The sequence below is a fragment of the Ambystoma mexicanum genome, chromosome 3p (assembly GCF_040938575.1).
Source record: "Ambystoma mexicanum isolate Mex_15411 chromosome 3p, UKY_AmexF1_1, whole genome shotgun sequence".
Lineage (NCBI taxonomy): Eukaryota > Metazoa > Chordata > Amphibia > Caudata > Ambystomatidae > Ambystoma > Ambystoma mexicanum.
Genome location: NC_090925.1, coordinates 842,666,168 through 842,682,371, shown reverse-complemented (window position 1 = coordinate 842,682,371; position 16,204 = coordinate 842,666,168).

The following is a 16,204-nucleotide window of genomic DNA, read 5'->3' as shown; positions in this document are numbered from 1 at the left end:
GCCGCGGTGGTTTTCCCTTCAGCGTGGTGTTTGGCTTTGTTACGGGATGTGAGGCAGACTGGCATCTGCCGCTCTCTCCACTCGCTCTCCTTGTCAGCTGTAGCCTGCTTGTATTGAAAAGTTCCCTGCTTGATCATACCTTTTCCAACAACTAGACTTCTGCGTTGGTCGCCCAATCCTACTGATCTTCATTAGTCTGTTCTTTCTCATGTCAGTGGTGATGGGACCATTTCTTGAATGGTGTTGAGGAAATAGACGTTGAATTTTATTGTGAGTGATCCTCACAGCTCCCTGCCTCTTCTTCATCCGAGTTGTCAATACAGTATCCTGAAAGGGAGTTTGGCGAGTAACCAAAGTAGATTTCCCAAGAGGTTGGATAAAAGTGTGACAATATGCCATTAAAGTATGGGGGATATAGGAGACTGGAAGGGTATGCGATTTTCCCCTATGATGTCATCGTATCTCTCCAAGGGTCACCTCCCCCAGGTTGTTCTCCCTCATACAGCCGCCCCCAGGGTAAGGATCAGGTAGCGGCTGCCGTCCCCTGGCCACATAGTACGAGGTAAACTCCAGGAAAGGCGTGATGACATCATCAGATTCTTCACACTCAGAATTTCCACTCATAACTAAACCAGGCAAGACACACATCTGCCAATTATTGAGACACAAGGCTATAGCATTAGCCGGACAGATTTGTATAATGGCAAATATGGGATATTCTCCAATTCTGCTACGTAAGTTTTACGAAGGAAATAGTCATCCCACATTTCTGGAGTGGATTTTATGCAAAATTGGGTTTTGGATAAATTGGTTTACTACGAACCAATGATCCTGCATAGGGTGCCAAGACTTCCTACATGTGTTCCCACAGCGGTTATTCACTTTGGACTTGATCTTAAATCAATTGCAAACAAGGGCAAAATGGAAATATCTATCATTATATCATAAAATGCTTGATCCACCAAAGAACTTGCTATTTGGTGATTTTGAGTTCATGTTAAGGGCTTCTAGCGAGAAAACGACCACACAGTTTTCGGTTATGCCTTAATATGCTGCAAGAAGTTGAATCTAGTATCGAAGCATTAATGCATAATCCATCTAGTGTTAAATGGGCAGCATATCGAAAAGATTTGACTGACACCATGGATGGTGCACACAAGTATGTGTCTTATAAGTGCTTAAAGTGGGAACATAAAAGGTTGGGAGGCACCATACCTTAAATTGTTCTCGAATAATCACTTGCGTACTGACTTTATATGATTTACGCTTAACATTCTAACAACCTGCAGCCTAAAGAAATGTCATACTGCCGGTGTTGTGGTAATATGATGCTTTTAGAAAATGTGAAACATTTTATTGTAATATATCTTGCACTGAATTTTCTTTGTACTTGATATTTTAAAAAGCAGTTACTCAGCTTAGAATTTCTTGACATTGGAACTATCTGGCAACGTCTGTAAGGAGAACATCCACATTGGTGGCCGTAGCTGTTCTGGGGTTTCTTGACAGACTAAAGCTTTCTTAAGGGATGGAGTATTATGTAGAGATCGGCATGTTGGTCTTTTTTAAATGGTACGTCTATTTTGAACAGACGTGGAAATACTGAGTTGTATATAACGTCATGTATAGTGTATTATTGTAATGTCTTCTTCTTTGAGTAAATTGTAAAAGGTTAAATATTTTATTTGTAACTATATACAATAAAAAAGAAAATAAATAAATCAAGTGCGCACAAGTGGGTGTCCACAACAGTACAGTGTACCATATGGGGTGCTCTACTAACCTTGTACGACGGGAAAAAAAAGAAAAGAAAAGGAGGACGTCTACTCTGACGTGAAGAATTGGTGTTCGCTTTCCCCATAAGCAGCGAGTGCAAATTACCACTGAAAAGGAAAAGGAGAAGATATCACTCTGCTCAAACCTGTGAATGCCAGTGTCTCTGGTAAGCGATGTAAGCATGATGCATTACACAAGCTCATTATGGAAAGGGAGGCTGGACCAATGTATAACTGGTTGTACCAATAGACATCAAAGGCAGGCTATCAAATATAGACCTTTAAGAGCGTTTCCTGTGTTTTATAGAACTCCTATTATTCCTGAACACAAACATCTGCAGGATTTATTTACATATCGCTGTGTAATAGAATTAAAAAGAAATATAAACATATTCTCTTTAGTCTTTTCTGATTTTATTGCCTTTATGCCCAGTAAGGAAAAAAAAATCAGACAACTGGGTTGATTACAACACCCTATAGAGCACCAGCAGCTCAAGGATTTTTTTAAATACTAAACAAACATAGTATTATCTTAACAACTGATGTGGACTTGTTTGAATTTGTAAGTGACAAACCAAGTATCACATTAAAAAGGCACCACTGAAACGTAATAAACAATGTCAGGGTGAAACCAAGCGCCCCAGAGCTCAAAACATGGTTGATATTTTTTGATATCAGCCCAACAACTGCAAGGTTTGCCAATAAGCCAGTAGTGGCATGAAATACTTAAAACCGAGCAATGGGAAACTGTAAAACTACATTCAACTGCAATACCACACACACACATACATACATACATGCTAACTGCTGAACATCCAAAAGGCATCGGTCAATGGACTCAAGATATCCAATGACTCAGTAGGAACAAGTTACTTACCTGTAACTTTTGTTCTCCAGCATGGGTCTGGCATGGATTCACATGCTCATGAATATTCCCCGTCGTCAGGCTGGGAATCCTCGGTAAAGAAAAATCAGTATCAGTTTCGTTTCTGATCTGTCTTTCGTAGTAGTAACCAATCACTGATCTCTGCGTCATACTGACCACAGCCAATGACTGCAATCTCCCTAAGCCCCGCCTCTGGCAGCCATCTTCAGATTTGGTAGCACGTTAAGTGGCAGTATGACCAAGTGAAGAGCCGCAGAGGGGTAGGCGGGAGGGTTCGCATGTGAATCCATGCCAGACCCATGCTGGAGAACAACAGTTATAGGTAAGTAACTTGTTCCTTCTCCAGCATGGGGTCTGGCATGGATTCACATGCTCATGAATAAAAGAATACATAGCAGTACACACATGCACAACCACGGGAGGTGGCAAAGGCTCAACATTAAGCATTACATCAAAACTCAACATTAAGCAATTCTTACCTCCTCCCCAGGCTCACTTTAGGCGAACAGGTTGCGCAGCACTGCTTGGCCAACCCTGGACTCCTCCCAGGAATCCCGATCGACGCAGTAGAATTTCGTGAAGGTGTGCGTCGACCTCCACGTAGCAGCCCTGCAGATGTCCAGCAAGGGCACACCAGATAGGAACGCTGTGGTAGCTGCGATCGCTCTGGTGGAATGGGCTCTCGGACGGCCAGGCAGCGGTCGGTTTGCCAACCGATGGCAGTACATGATACAGCCGGAGAGCCATCTGGAAATGGAAGCCTTCGAGAGAGCCTTATGATATGATATGGCATTTGTAACGCGCCTATACACAAGTGTTTCAAGGCGCGACAAGGCAGGGAGGGGGGATCAGGGGGGAAGACAGACAACGATCCTACTAGGCCAGGTGTCATTCAGATCGCGCAAGTGCAGGGGGAAGGGAAGAAGTGCAAGGGGGGTAGGGGGGAAGTGCAAGGGGGGGGGAAGTGCAGTACAAGGTAAGTAGAATAAAATACATAAATAAATAAGGAGGGCCAGCTGGTGGCAAGTGCAAGGTAAGTGCAGGTAAGTGCTGGGAAGGGGGGGCTGGAGGGATACAGAGACAGTCCCGCAGTGCAGGGGTTGCCAGGGAGGCAGTGCAAGTGGAGAGTGGCTGGGCCCAGGGTCGGGGAGAGTGGCCCAGTTGCAGATTCAGTGCAGTTTCAGCGAAGAATTAGCAGGGGAGAGGGAGCGAGAAAGCAGAAGCAAAGAGGAAGGTTTTGAGGTGCTTCCTGAACCGGAGATGGTTCTCCTCAAGTTTCAGGGAGGCAGTAAGGCTGTTCCAGAGTGAGGCACCTGCAGCGGAGAGAGATCTACCCACGGCACGTTGCTTCGAGAAGCGGCTGACCCTGAGGGAGTTGGAGACGGATGAGCGAAGGGATCGGCAAGGAAGATATTTAGGAAGAGAGAGTTGAAAGTATTTAGGCCCCAGGCCCCAGAAGGCCTTGTGGACAATGCAGAGGGTTTTGAACGTTATCCTCGCAGCCACTGGGAGCCAGTGTAGAGATTTCAGTCCTGGAGAGATACGGTCCCTGGGCTTGAGGCCAAGGACAAGTCTCGCAGTTCTGTTCTGGATGAGTTGCAGAGGGCGGATAGTGGAGGCAGGCAGATTAAGATAGAGGCTGTTACAGTAGTCCAGCTTCGAGAGAACCAGGGCTCGGGAGACAGTGAGCTTCTGGGGGAAGGAGAGGAAGGGAAGAATACGTCTGAGGAGGTGCAGCTGGTAGTGCGACTTCTTAGAGACGTCGGATATATGCGGAGAGAAGGAGAGTGTGGAGTCGAAGATAACCCCGAGGTTTTTTGCCTTGCAGGTAGGAACAGGAAGAGGGCCAAGAGAGGCCAGCCAGAGAGCTGCAGGGAAGGAGGGGCTGGGTGTGCCGATGAGTAGAATCTCAGTCTTACTGGCATTAAGGCAGAGGTCATTGGCGGCACACCATTCCTGGATAGCAGACAGACAGTCAGAGATGAGGGAAGGAGAGGAGGCGGCCGAGGGTAGCCTGAAAATGAGCTGGGTATCGTCCGCATAGCACTGAAAGTTGGGGCAGAGAGCGGCGATGCGGTGGGCAAGGAGTGCCAGATACTGGTTGAACAGCCAGGGGGAAAAGATTAGATCTCTGGGGGACACCACAGGTTGAGAAAAAGATGTCAGAGAGGAAGGACCCCAGTTGGACCTGGGAGGGTCGATTGGAGAGGAAAGAGGTCAGCCACACCAGAGCCTGACCAGTGATACCCAGATTATCACGGAGACGGTTGAGCAGGATAACATGGTTGACAGTGTCAAAGGCAGAGGAGAGATCGAGCAGGATGAGAACACACAGAGTGTTGGAGTCGAGATTCAAGAGCAGGTCCTCACGGATGTTCAGGAGAGCAGTTTCCATGCTTCTGGCAGCTCTGAAGCCAGATTGATGGTCATGAAGACTGTCAACAGATTCAGCATGGAGGTTAAGCTCGGAGATGGCCAGTTTCTCCAGGAGCTTCCCCAGGAAGGGAGTGATGGAGATGGGGCGATAGTTAGGAGGGGTCAGAAGAGGGTTTCTTAAGAAGAGGGTGCACAAGGGAGTGCTTAAGGGGGGATGGGAAGACTCCAGAGGCGAAGGAGTGGTTGCAAAAGTCAGCCAGGGCCGGAGCCAGGGAGTCGATGTGGTCCTTGATAGTTTTGGAGGAACAGGGGTGAACCTGTTTAGACAAGACTTTCATAGATCGGACTTGTCTGGAAACCTCGTCAGCAGAAAAAAGGGGAAAGGCAGAGAAGGAGGGAGGAGGGGTGGCTGCAGAAGGGCCAGAGGAAGAGGCGGGAAGGGAGGGAGGGAGGTGATAGGAGGAGAGTGAGGACAGGACGTCCTGAGTTTTAGAGATAAAGTGAGAGGCCAGTGCAGTGCAGAGGGCCTGGGAGGGGACAGGAGAGGTAGAGACAGCAGCAGGGTTGGCAAGCTCCTTGCAGATTTTAAAGAGTTCGGCCGAGTTGTTAGATGCCGCAGAGATGCGGGCTTGGATAAGGGCTCTCTTCTTGGTGAGAACGGAGAGACGGTATTGCCTTTGGAGCAAGCGGCAGGCCAGTTTGTCAGAGGATGAACATGAGGCACACCATTTCCTCTCTGCCACCCTGCACTTGCGTTTAAGGGTGACGAGATCAGAGTCCTACCAGGAGTTACATTTGGCTTTGGGCTTCAGGCGGACTCTCATGACAGGGGCAAGGATATCAAGAGTATCAGATATAGCAGAGTGGAGCATGGAGAGGGCTGTGTCAGGGTGGGAGTCAGCCGAATTAGGAGGAGGGGGCGAGAAGGTGGTAGCAAAAGCCTCAACTGACACGCGCTTCATGGGTCGGATGACCGAGAAGGTGGGTGGCAGTGATGAGGGTGGCATTGCCTGTGGGGTAGGGAGGGTGAGGTGGGAGGATAGCAGAAAGTGATCACTCCAGGGGAGAGGAGTGGAGAGAGAGGGACGGAGAGGGGAAGGTCGGAAGAGATCAGAGCATCAAGAGTGTGCCCTGCAGAATGCGTAGGTCCAGACGGGAGAATAGAGAGTGAGAGAGAGTCGCAGAGGTCACGAAAGAGTCCCGTGGGGGGACAGGAGGCATCCAAGTGGATGTTGAAGTCACCAAGAAGGAGGAGTTGAGTGGTTGAGGACAGGAGTGAGGAGGAGAGGTCAGCCCACTCAGAGAGGAAGGAGGAGATTTGACCAGGTGGTCGATAGATAGTGGCCACGGTAAGGGAATGGCTAGGAGAGAGAGAGAGAGGCGGCAGACAAGGCATTTGAAAGAGGAGTAGGTCTGCATAGGAGTGACAGTGGCAGGAATCCACTCAGGGAAGATAAGGGCTACACCCCCCCCCCCCCCCTACACGGTTGGGTCTGGGCACAGATAGGATCTTGTAACAGTCAGGTAGGAGTGTATCAAAGCTGGTGACAGAGCTGGCTGTGAACCATGTCTCAGTGAGACCGAGGACATCAAGGTCCAGTTCCTCAAGAAGGTGACAGATATCAGAAGAATGCTTGATGGCAGAGCGAGAGTTAAGAGTGGCAATGTGGAGAAGGTTGCCATCCTTGAAGGACTTCCGGGGAGGGGTACAGATCAGAAGTACGCCCTGCGGAGGTGTAGAAGAGGGAGGTGAAGAAGGAGCACGAGAGGGGGCAGGGAGGGAGGGTAGAGGCAAGGTAGCCGAGGACAGAGGAGGGGGGACAGCAGGAGAGGAAAGGAAGTTGATGAGGCGTGGGAAGCGTCTATCAAAGAGGTGAAGGTTGGCCTGAGGACCTTGGATCAAGACGGTCCCATTAGCGTAGACATTAATGATGGCCTTAGAGGAGTGGAAGGAGGCCAAGAGGACATCCCAACGGGTGCCACCATTAATGGGAGAAGAGGAGAAAGGAGAGAGCATAGAGACCATATGAAGGGTCCATAGGTCAGGCGAAGGCACGAAAAAGAGGATGTCAGTAAGAGTTTCCTTGGAGCAGGCACTAGTGTAGGTGTCAGCGATAGGGAGGCCTGGGTTGGAGACCAGGATGTCCTTTTTAAACATTTTCCTACCAGATTTAGTGAGGAGAGCAGGATAGTCAATAGAGAAGCAGTTAGGGAAGATAGACGAGATAGAGAGCACCATGGAGTAGGAGGGAGTGGGGTGGGGGGAAGACAGACAAAACGAGACTACGCAGGCAGGAAGTGAGCGGCAAGGCCAAGTCTACCACATTGCAGAACAGTGAGTGCGTATTAAGTACAGAGGCCACCTAAGTTTGACAATCCTGCGAGGGGGGAAAAAAGTCCCTAGTTTACCACATTACAGAACAGTGAGTGCGTACTTAAGTACAGAGGCCACCTAAGTTTGACAATCCTGCGAGGGGGGAAAAAGTCCCTAGTTTACCACATTACAGAACAGTGAGTGCGTATTTAAGTACAGAGGCCACCTAAATTTGACAATCCTGCGAGGGGGGGCGGGGAGGGGGGAGTCCCTAGTTTACCACAAATGTGGGACACGGTAGGTGAAGACACAATGCGAACGAAGTGACCAGAAAGGATGCGGTGGGCTGGGGGAAGGTGGAGATAGAAGTACAGGCGCCTGGCGTCTCCTGCAGACACACAGGGAGCCACGACTTTAGGAGTCACCCTTGGCCTGGGGCCCTTAGCCGCAGAGGGCTGCCCAGGAGGGGGGTGGATATAGGCAGAAAGAGAAGAAGGGGAGGGAGGGGGAGGTGTGGGCGGGCAGGGAGGCAGGAAGGGAGAGGAGGACCTGGAAGTGGGAGGTGGGAGCAGGAACAGGCACACCAACAACGCGCTCAGAGCGCGAGAAACAATTAATCCTCTAATGAGGAAAAGACACTCACGGAGGCCCGCAGGGGCCAGGCAGGGCTTCCTTAGCTTGAAGATTTCTCCGGGCTAACGGCGACTGCTTTCCCACGCTCAGCTGAAAAAAGAAGCGAGCGGGGGGAGCGGCCGTCGAGTAGGCCAGAAGGGACCCAGGCACACAGCCAATCAGAGGGGGGGTGGGCGGACAGGGAGGCGGAAAGGGAGAGGAGGACCGGGAAGTGGGAGGGGGGAGCAGGAACAGGCACACCAACAACGCGCTCAGAGCGCGAGAAACAATTAATCCTCTAATGAGGAAAAGACACTCATGGAGGCCCGCAGGGGCCAGGCAGGGCTTCCTTAGCCTGAAGATTCCTCCGGGCTAACGGCGACCGCTCTCCCACGCTCAGCTGAAAAAAGGATTGACAGGTCCAAAGTTCACAAAAAGTTGTGACGTCTTCCGAAAACACTTTGTGCGGTCCACGTAGAACTTCAGCACTCTAGCCACATCCAGCGAGTGCAAAGTCCTTTCAGCCGCCGACAAAGGCGACGGGAAGAAAACAGGCAACACCAAGGGTTTGTTGAGGTGGAGGTCCGACGGCACCTTGGGCATGAAGGAGGGGTGCGTCCTGAGCACTACCCTCGTGTCGTTAAAAGTAAAGTACGGGGGCTTGCAGGAAAGGGCCTGGATCTCTCCCACCCGTCGTGCGGAGGTGATGGCCACAAGAAACGCTGATTTCCACGACAAGAACTTCAACGGAGCCGAATGCAGAGGCTCGAACGGAGGTCCCATGAGCTTGGTCAGCACCACGTTGAGCTCCCACGCCGGGGCCGGGGCCGGGGCCTTCACCGGCGGGAACGATCTGAACAGTCCCTTCATGAATTCTTTCACCAGACGATGAGACCACAAAGACGACCGTCCCGTGGTTCTGGTGTATCGGGAGATCGCAGAAAGATGAATCTTGATGGAAGCGTGCGCCAGTCCAGCCTTGGCCAGCGTCAGCAGGTACGGCAGTACTTGGGGAGCCGTAATCCATAGAGGGTTAATCTTCTGTGCGTGGCACCAGACAGAGAACCTCTTCCATTTGTGTCCGTAGCACTTAAGAGTTGAGGATGCCCTGGCCTTTGCAAGAACCTCTCTGCCGTCGGCCGGTATGTCGTAACCTCCAAACTCCAACGCTGCAGGAGCCAGGCCTGCAAGTTCAGCGACTTCGGGTCGTGATGGAGGATGGCGCCTCCTTCCCTGGAGAGAAGATCCGCGACCACTGGCATTTTGATTGACAGGGACGCTGACAAGTCCAGAAGGTCCGGGAACCATATCTGCCTCTGCCACGCATGTGCGACGAGGATCATCCTGCACCGTGACCTCTTGAGCTGATTGATGAGCCGAATCAGCAGCAGCAATGGAGGGAACGCATATAGGAACAGGCCCTCCCAGGGGAACGAGAAAGCATCGCCCATGCTCCTCGGCTGGGGAAACCTGCTGGCGAACCTCCGGCACTTGGAGTTCGTCGCCGTCGTGAACAGGTCGATCTGGGGTGTGCCCCACCGTCGGAAGAGGCGGTCCACTAGATCCTCTCGTAGTTCCCACTCGTGGCACGAGCGCAGCTCTCTGCTGAGCGAGTCAGCGATAGTGTTTTTTATTCCTGCCAGATGAAACGGCACCAGAAACATCCCTTGGGCGACGGCCCAATGCCACAGATCCTGTGCCTCCTTGGACAGGGCTGGGGATCTGGTACCTCCCTGCTTCCTGATGTAGAACATGGTGGTGGTGTTGTCGGTGAAGATCCTCACCACCTTGCCCTTGAGGGACGGAAGAAAGGACCTGAGGGCCCAAAACACTGCACGGAGTTCCAGGGCGTTGATATGGAGGGACCTCTCCGCAGGCAGCCAAAGACCCCTCGCGTGCAAGTTTTCAGTGTGCGCTCCCCACCCCTCCAGGGAGGCATCCGTGGTCACTGTCTTCTGGTGGCCCGGGGTCTGGAAGTCCATGCCCGCCGTCAGATGCGCGCAGGTGCCCCACCACTGGATCGCTCGTCGGAAACTCTCGTCGAGTGTGATCCTCTCCTCGAAGCTGCCCGTCGTCTGAATCCAGCGCGCGTCCAGGAACTCCTGCAACGGGCGCATCCGGAGCCTGCCCAGGCGGATGAGATAAATGCAAGACGACATCATTCCGAGGAGGGACTTGATGGACCTCACCCTGGCCGCGTCCGCAACCAGCATCCGTTGCACCTTGCCCAAGATGGCCCTCATCCTTTCCTCCGACACAGAGGCCAGAAGCGACACTGTGTCGAGCTTCGCTCCCAGAAACAGTGCGTCTTGCGCGGGCACCAGGTGGGACTTGGCGTAGTTTATGGAGAATCCCAGGTCCGTGAGTAGTTGGACGGTCCTTGCCGTGTGCTACACGGCGAGCTCCTTCGTCTTTGCTCGGATGAGCCAGTCGTCCAGGTAGGGGTAGACGTGGATCCCCTCTAGGCGCAGCCGCGCCGCCATCGGTGCGAGGCACTTGGTGAACACCCTGGGTGCCGTCCTCAATCCGAAGGGAAGGGCTGTGAACTGGTAGTGACTGCCTTAGACCACGAATCTGAGAAACTTTCGGTGTCCCTTTAGGATGGGGATATGGAAGTAGGCATCCTCCAAATCCAACGATGACAGGAAATCGCCCTCCTCCAGTTGACCCAGGACGTGTTGGAGGGTGACCATCTGGAACTTCTGTGCCTTGATGAATTTGTTCAGTTGTCGTAGGTCCAGGATGGGACGCCATCATCCCGTCTTCTTCTTCACGAGGAAGTATCTTGAGTAAACTCCGGAGCCCCAAAGCCTCTTTGGGACGAGCTCGATGGTGCCCTTCCTGAGCATCGCCCTTACCTCCAATAGAAGTTGAGGGACGTGATGCTCCTTCCTGGCCACAGAGGGGACGCGCAGGCACCTCTTTAGAAACTCGAGCGCGTGACCCTGAGCCAGGGCGTCCAGCACCCAACGGTCGGTGGAGATGGACTCCCACACGCTGAGGAAGCTCGCCAGCCGGCCTCCCACCGGGGTGCTTCGGTGGGGGCCCGACCCCACGGCCGGTTCAGTCCTGCTTCGACGAGGCTTTGCCGCCTTGTCCTCCTTGGCGACGACGGCGGGGTCCGCCCGACTTGCCTCGTCCCCTGTAGGCTTCCTGTGACGACGAACGGGCCGCTTGATGATAGGTGGAAAATCCGCCGCTGGAACCTTTGGAGGCACCCCGTTTGCCTCCGCCGCTCCGAAAGGGCGGCCGTCGTTGCTGGAGAACACCAAGAGCCCAGCCCGTCTCTGCGTCCGCCTTGATGGCTTGTAGGGAATCGTCCACTGTTTTCCCAAACAGGTTGCTCCCGTCGAACGGCATGTCCAAGACTCTGGTCTGCACGTCCTGACGGAAGTCAGTAGCCTTGAGCCATCCACGCCGCCTAAGACACACGCCGTTGCCCAACTGGCGAAATCCAGTGCCAGCGATGTCCGTCGCTATAGTAATGACGTGGTCCGACGCCACTTCTCCTTCCTGCAAGATCTCGAGGGGCCTCTGCCCTCTTGTCGTCTGGTAGGAAGTCCAGCAGGGGGGCGAGTTTGTACCACAACTCCCTGTCGTAGCGGGCTACGATAGCCAAGGCGTTGGCAGCCTTAATCGTCGTCGCTGCCGATGAGATGACTCTGCGTCCCATCGTGTCCAATTTCTTTCCCTCGCCGTCCGGCGGGGAGGTTGACGTAGAGGCCGCGCCCCCCCCCCCGCTTTCTTCCTGGCCGCTGCAGAGACGACCGAGTCCGGGGTCGGCTGTGCCCGAAGGCACAAGGGGGCCGTGTCCGGGACCCGGTACTTCTTCTCATACCGATCCCTTCTAGCCGGCGTTGTGGATGGGTTCTTGAGGAGGGAGAGACCCTCATCCCAGATATCGTCCAGTAGAGGTACAGCGAGGACCGTCTTCCTCTTGGTCTCGCGCCGTTGATAAAGGAAACCTTCCTTCTTCTCTTCCGGGCAGAGCTGGAAAAGCTCGGATGCCCTGGCGATCATGGCGTGAAACGATCCAATCTCGTCGGGCGGGGAAGCCCGGGTGGGAGGTGACGACGGGAGATCCTTGTCGTAAACCTCGTCGTCTGTACCCGTCGCGGCCGTGTCAGTCCCCGTATCATCCCCATGTGTCGTGGACGGGGAGGAGGGCTGAGCAGGGCGCGATGGTTGAAAAGGAGGTGGAGGATGAATCCTTCTTTTAAGAGGGGGGCTCCCAGAAGGGCCTGGCTCCGGGTCCCCCGTCGGGAGCGGTTCCTCCGTTGGTGGTAACGGCAGTCTCGTCCTTATCTCCGAGCATAAGGACTGTATAGCCAACAAAATGGCCGCCGAGTTGTCTTGCGGCACTGGTTGAGGGGGTTCCGACGGGCGATCAGGAGCCCCGTCGGCACCCTCGACGTTCTCGTCGTCTCCCACGTCGGGGTCCCTCCCGACAGGATGGTCTTCTTCCACGCCAGCGCCGTGGCCTAAGACTTCGATCAGCTCCTCCTCAGAGGTTGAGGCCGAATCCACGACGACCTCCTGCCCCCCCTTTTTCTTCTCCGTCGGAGGTTTCACGGGGGTCCTGTCGATGGGCATGAAAGAGGACTCCCTCCGCGGTGGCAGGGAGATTCTGGGCCCCGAGGTCGCCACCACTGGTGTAGCCTCCACAGGCTGAGCCAGGGCCGCTGCGACTGTCTCGATAGAGGCCTTGGCCGGATGGATCAAGGCTTTCACCACCTTAGGTGCGCTCACCGCCTTCTCCTTGGGGTGAGGGTCACCACCTCGCTCCCCCTCCGATGGGGCCTTCAAGCACGACCAGGGTCTCTCCAGGAGCTTCGCCGGGTGCTCGGCCTTCCTCTTACCCGAGCCAGAGCGTTGGCTCGTGGTTGATGGCGCCGGGGAGGGTGCGCCCTGCCTGGCGCCCGTAGAGCCCGACCGTTCGGCGCTCCCGGTGCCAGCGGACTCGTGGTGCTTGGCCTTCTGTTGGACCCCAGTCGCCGGGGCGCCCTCAAAGGTCTTAGAAGACCGCTCGGACTTCTTCTTCTCGCCTGACGGGCTCTTTCCTTCCAGCCAGTTGGCGAGACGCTGATGGCGGTCCTTCATGGTCCGCTCTGACATATCGCCGCAAAACACACAGTCCTTCTCCACGTGCGTCTTGTCTTCATGCAGGCAGTAAAGGCAAAGGGAGTGTTCGTCCTCAAAGACATTCTGAAGCTGGCATCCAGGGCAGACCCTGAACAGCTTTCCGGGCGTCGAGCTTCCCTTCTCCTGGGCCATGCTCGAGAAGGGCCTGAGAAACTTCTGGAGTCCTCCAAAAGCGTGGCTCGACGAAATCTTCACCCTTGAGGGGCGTAGAAGAATCCGACACGGGTCCCTGTTGATTGGATAAGAAACGGTGGAGCTTGAGGCTCTTTTGACCGAAAAAGAGAACATTTTCCTAAGAAAAAGCGCGAAAAAAGCACTAACGCTCGAGAGCAATAGCACGAGGATCCCAACACTTGAACGTGCGGTAAAAATCTGAAGATGGCTGCCAGAGGCGGGTCTTAGGGAGATGGCAGTCATTGGCTGTGGTCAGTATGACGCAGAGATCAGTGATTGGTTACTACTACGAAAGACAGATCAGAAACGAAACTGATACTGATTTTTCTTTACCGAGGATTCCCAGCCTGAGACGGGGAATATTCATGAGCATGTGAATCCATGCCAGACACCATGCTGGAGAAGAACCTCTTTCTTCAAATACATGCTATGCTACTCGCCTTTTATACTGCACAAATCAACAACGCAATGGTTTTAAAGAGCCACAGCTTGTCCGAAGTGTGGCGTATTGCGGGTATCCTGTGAAGCAAAAGGAGCATGGGGAAAGATAAGACATTTCGGAAAATATGGTGCAGGTACGACAAAACAAGGTTAAAAGAAGGGGAAACCAGATGGGGCAATGTTTGGCGATAGCTTGAATGCATGGCCGATGCAGCTCCCCTCGATCAGAAGCGCAGAACATGAAAAAGGTACATCCAAATGTGAATGTAGGTCATAGAACGATTGTCCTCATGGAACGGTTGTCCTCAAAGAGCAATAGGTTGTTCATACCAAGTAGTGATTGGCTGTGTGATGGATTCGAGATATGCTCAAGTAGGCCCTTGACGCTTAATGGGTTTTCATAATGGCTTCCATCACATTTCCTTTTGGGCAATATAGACAATGTGACATTTTATTGGAATGACACATTCTGAAAAACACCCTCATGGTGGTATCTGTATTCCGCATAGTGTACACCATAATGAAGTTACCACATATCGTCTAAACGGGGCTCTTTAGCTGCAGGTATTCCTAGAATCCAGAAAACTTTTACCGCTATAAAAAAATGTACTCATGCTTATATAAAAGTGTAGTATGTAAGGGTTTTATTCACTGCTTAAGGTTTGTCGCTTCCAAGGCACACAATTAGAAAGGTGCAGGTGTTGTGCTCCAGCAGGGGGCTCCATACAGTTTTCGCCAGCTCTCACCTCGTTTGCAGTTGCTGCCGCCGTCCTTTGTTGCCACGCCCCCTTCGCTTCAAAAAGTACCTTACCAAGCCTGCGGGACAAGGGCATGGGTGTTGTGCTCCCACAGGGTGTTGGCACCCGCAGGCGAAAGGGGACGGTCTGTTTACATCTGCATTTACATACTTAGCTGGAGACGGCAGTTTTGGATAAGGTGAGGAGTTGAACTAGGATGCCGAGTCCTGGGGAGGGCGTCATATTGAACTGATAGAACAAGTAGAACAAATTGCTGTTATCGGCCTCTGCTGTTTTGCCTGTAAGTGTTATTCAAGGCTACTTTGGCCCTCATGACCGAGTCTGTCCCCATCCCACTCCCCTTGCCGCACAAAGTTTTCTGATGTTTGCTCAAGCCGGGTGAAAAATCGTAACTGTAAAGCGTAAAATGTTACTTCCTAGCCCTGCAACTCTTGTAACAGGAGCTGATAGACACTTCAAATGCACAGATATGCAGTCCTATTTAGTAAATATGGGGGAGCTGATCAGCTAATAGAAAGGGGTCGATTATTTCCTCATGATTAATCTGGATGCTCTGGGGTGCAAAGAAATTGGTTCTGATCTTGTCTGTTACGCAGCGACCAGTCAACTCATCGATAATGCTCAGTGTGACCGCCCGCGGTTTGGACCATTGAGGGAAGAGTCAATTGTAATTGGTCATTTATTACGCGCTTCATAACCAGACATTTCTAAGCACGGACCTGGGGATCAAACCGGTGTTGCTCTGCATCGTTTTGCTTCCAAGGCAAGTGCATTGCCCCTGAGCAACCCACCCCCCCCGAGACGATGCAGCTAGTGCCTTACCCAGTGTTTTTCCACATGGTATTTCACCCGAGGATTCATCCTGTGCCCCCAGAGAACTCTCACATGGGCAGAGACAGTCGAGGAAAATATGATCGTATTGCTCCCGATACCTTTAAAAACACATTTGAGAACAAGTCCCATGAGAAGAAGTTACATCATTTGGGGGTTGCTAGGTAGTGGTTGCGCTTAGGTTATTAGATTGGATTCCTAAATTCTGGCAATTAGATAGCTGCAGTGCCTAGTGAAAGAGGGACTCGCCCCGGTTTCTTAGGCTCATGCGCTTATCCAATGAGGCACTGGACTCTGCCTTCTGATCTGCTTGATCTGCATGGACTCCGGCTGAAGATGCCTCTGAACTGGCTTATAGCATGGTTTAAATATAGGGCAGTATCTGAACCATCTGTAGAGTTGCCCAGTGACTTATTCTCCAGGCATAACAAGGTTGTTTCTTAGGCTCATGTGCTTATCTTCTAACAAGTTTTAAACAGAAACAAATCTCAATCAATCTTTGATTAGAAATTTTAATCATTGCGTTCAATCAGCCGACACGTGTTTCAACTAACGATTTGGTTCTGTTCCTAGTTGGATTTCCCCCCCATGGTCACTTCTATATCTAGTTCTTGATTTGGTAGTAGTTCAGTAATGCTAATTGGCACTATTATTTGTATGATCCAAAGCAACCAACCAGCCCCTCAAACTACCAACCACCACAAAAAGAAACTGGAAAGCCATAAAAGCGAGCAACCTAATAGAATAACTTGAGCTCAAAAAACCATCCGTAACCGAACTAGACAAGTCAGAAAGAAAAGGCACTATAACAATAGAATCACCAAAGCCACCAACACACAAAATGTTCAACATCATGAACAAAATGAGGAACCCACCAGGTTGCGACAACACTCCG